At 43.0% G+C, this 3,576-nt stretch overlaps 2 non-coding genes across 2 annotated transcripts; one reads left to right on the plus strand and one right to left on the minus strand.

The window, feature by feature from the left end:
* Nucleotides 1-57: 57 nt before the first annotated feature.
* Nucleotides 58-145, minus strand: trnay-gua (transfer RNA tyrosine (anticodon GUA)). The gene is given in 2 exon segments: nucleotides 58-93; nucleotides 109-145. It is a non-coding gene; the product is annotated as a tRNA-Tyr (tRNA).
* A 2,158-nt stretch (nucleotides 146-2,303) lies between these two features.
* On the plus strand, nucleotides 2,304-2,375 carry trnae-uuc (transfer RNA glutamic acid (anticodon UUC)). Its single transcript has one exon. It is a non-coding gene; the product is annotated as a tRNA-Glu (tRNA).
* The last annotated feature ends 1,201 nt before the right edge of the window (nucleotides 2,376-3,576 follow it).

A 3,576-nucleotide genomic window follows, 5' to 3' on the forward strand; every position in this document is an offset into this window, starting at 1 on the left:
TGCAGCTGCGAGAAACCCAGCCAAACAAGAAAAAATGTGGGCATTTGAAAATGGACCTCCTTCAAGCCTGAGTCGAACCAGCGACCTAAGGATTGCCAACACTCCTACCTACAGTCCTCCGCTCTACCAGCTGAGCTATCGAAGGCATAGAGTGTTAGTCAGAACCTCAACCTATTAGGGTTCTGTAGCTCTATTGCTGGCCAAAAATCACTTCTGGTGCAGGAAGACGTGCTGGCTTTTTGAGAAGGGAAGCAAAAAGGAGCCCACCTTCCCATACCGGGAGTCGAACCCGGGCCGCCTTGGTGAAAACCAGGAATCTTGGCTTGTGGGCCACTTTCCATACGTGTGGCCAGTGTGGGGGCAGGGTTTTGGAGTGGCCAATGGCTTTTGTTGTGTGACTTAACAATGTGAGAATAATTTAGCAAAACAACAATTATCCGAAGGGATAGTTTACTGAATTAAATCGTGTTGCATGCATTCAAGGGATCTGTTGTTTGACTCGCCCAAGGGGTTCAGTTTCAGCTTGTGGGACGAATGGCAATCACGAAGCATGTGCGCGTCTCCCATAGACATTAGAACGGGTGTGCAACATACGGCTTTTGTGGAATAAAAGACGCGTGCCTTGAGATTTGCCTGTTCTTCTGGACTTTTCAGGAAAAAAACAACAATTACAAATACAGCCTGAGAAAAGTAAACACAGAGCGAACCAGCGAGGAGTCGAACCTAGAATCTTCTGATCCGTAGTCAGACGCGTTGAGGTTTGTCTTTTCTTCTGGACTTTTCAAAAAAAAAAAAAAAAACAATTACAAAAACAGCCTGAGAAAAGTAAATACAGAGCAAGCCAGCCAGGAATCGAACCTAGAATCTTCTGATCCGTAGACATACTCGTTACCCATTGCACCACTGGCCCACTGACGAAAGTGTCTCTCGATTGCACCAGAATTATTGGTTTTTGACATGACAGAGGCCAGAATTGCTGAGAGCGCCAAATCCTAACCACTAGACCACCTGGGAAGAGCTGGTGAGCTGGTGAGCTGGTGGGCTGCACTCCTCATAACAGCTTGAGAATAAGCAGACAATAATTCTGGCCTCTGTCATGTCAAAAACCAACAAATCTGGTGCAATCGAAAGACACTTTTGTCTGTGTTTTTGGAAGTGTTTTTTTTCCGAAAAGTCCAGAAGAAAAGGCAAATCTCCAAGCACGCGTCTTTTATTCCACAAAAGCCATATGTTGCACACCCGTTCCAATGTCTATGGGAGACGCGCACATTGCCATTCGTCCCACAAGCACTCCGACAAGCTCAGCGATTAACGTGGTAATAAACTCCACACTGGCTGACATTTGATTCTTGAATGAACAACTTCATCGCTACTCTGTAACTGCTTCACTACTTTGAAGGGTGTAATGCCATGTGGTTTTGATGTCATGGGCTTCCCATTTTGTAGCCTTATTCCGAACTGCCACCTGGACATTGAGAATAAGTTGTAAACTAAATGAAACTGAACGAGCGAATAATCATCAACTTATCCGATTAAAAAAATTGTCTCTTTTTCATTGTTAATCTCAAAATTTGTCATTTTTGTAACTTGACACACCTACTATAGGCTGTTTTTCCTCTAGATGACGGTTACCATGCGTGTTTTCAAATGCATGACGTGAGTATTTTCACCTGGACAAGACTTTAATTACCAGTTTGAGGTATCTATTCAGCAATCACAGGAATCTGCCAAAAAATCTGAACCCCTTTGGGCGAGTCAAAAAACAGATCCCTTGAATGCATGCATCACGATTTAATTCAGTTAACTATCACTTCGGATAATTCTTGTTTTGCTAAATTATTCTCAAATTGTTAACCCTCTTAGCGCCAAAGTTGCAAAATTGCGACAAGACGTCATACTTAGGGGTGCGGGTAAGCTGTGAGATTTGTGAGAGAAAATCGCCAAATGCCTAATAAAAGTTGTACCGTGAGGATGTGTTGCAATTGTTATTCGCCGATTCTGACTCTGAAGGGGAATATTTGCCTTTTGGAAATGACGATCGGTCGTCTAATAATCGTGCTTCTCCCGATACATCTTTGCAGCACAATGGTGCCGCCTTGCAAGGCGCGAGTGTTCACGAAACACAAACAAGTGATCATTTCGACCCTTTGCCCAACGGGGATGGGGGTGGCAGGGCAATATCTATTATTTCCTGAATATTACTGATGAACTGATCAAAAAGTAGGCTACTGTTCACATGCGTCCCCCACACTGGCCACACGTATGGAAAGTGGCCCACAAGCCTGTGGCCAATACAAGGCAGTTCCCATATGGACTAGCCGTTAGGATTCCTGGTTTTCACCCAGGCGGCCTGGGTTCGACTCCCGGTATGGGAAGGTGGGCTCCTTTTTGATTCCCTCCTCAAAAAGTCAGCACATCTTCCTGCACCAGAAGTGATTTTTGGCCAGCAGTAGAACCTGCAGAAGATTTTTATTAATCTTTTTTTTTTCTTTACAATAACAAGACTTGGGGGCCCCTTCTCTCTAGGGAGGAATCGAATTGTATGCATAAAGAAAACTGTATGGAATATATACCCCACGCCTTAAAGTCAAAACTGTATAAAAAGAGAGAGTGTGATTCCTCAGAGCAGCGGCTGACGACACTACAAATTGGCGCCCGAACAGGGACTGGAAAGGAGCAGCAGAGTGGACGACCACTTTGGGCTGGCTTTTGGCGTAGCAACACAAACGGTGGCCATCTAAAGGTACGCATTTTTGCTTATATAATTAGTTAGTGTTGTTTGCCGGTCTGCCCTTGGTGGTAAGGACACTTAAAATCTGCTCTTCCAGAATTAGAAAAAAACAAGAAAGAGGTTTTTATTCCAGAAGAAATAACTGCATGCACAGATTTGGTTTACTGTTAGGAAGGCCTTGATAGGTGACCTAAATTGAAACTGGATGGTGTAGGTAGAAATACATTGCATGCAATGGTCTGTGTTTATTGTAGTCGGGACCTAAAAGGACAGCAACAATGAAGCAGATATAGTAAAGGAAAGCGCACAAGTCCTACGGATACCGCTTTGAGAAAGAAAAAGGTGTAAGGAGGCTCAAAGGGCTGCACGGGTAGGCAAAAATCCCTGCTGGGCGCTGATTTTTTTACTGAATTGAGGGAGATTAATCAGTAAAAGAGCGAGAGCACTGCAGGTCACTCGAGGAAGAGTGTAGTGTTTTGTTGTATGAGACTGAAACTGTGTCTGTGTCCGTATGAATGTCTCCGAGAGGGATGAATGAGTGATTAGCCCTGTATGAATAAAGGGACAAAAAATGAATGAATTAGCCCTATAAAAAAAGGGAAAAAGAATGAAAGAATGAGCCCTGTCTGAATAAAGGGACTAGAAGGAGTGAATGTGTTTAGGAAAATAGTATCAATAAAAATTGAATCAAGATCTTTTATAGGTTTTTACATTTTGGATGTCTGTGTGAAAAGAAGGAGAACATTTTCTGATATCAGTGCAGTAGAAGTGAGATCAAGGCACTAAGTTAAATAAGTATATTAAAAAATAATTATAAGTGCGGACAAAATAATAAAGAGAAGTAA

This window comes from Sinocyclocheilus rhinocerous, unplaced genomic scaffold (genome assembly GCF_001515625.1).
Source record: "Sinocyclocheilus rhinocerous isolate Xijiao unplaced genomic scaffold, SAMN03320098_v1.1 scaffold2006, whole genome shotgun sequence".
Taxonomy (NCBI): domain Eukaryota; kingdom Metazoa; phylum Chordata; class Actinopteri; order Cypriniformes; family Cyprinidae; genus Sinocyclocheilus; species Sinocyclocheilus rhinocerous.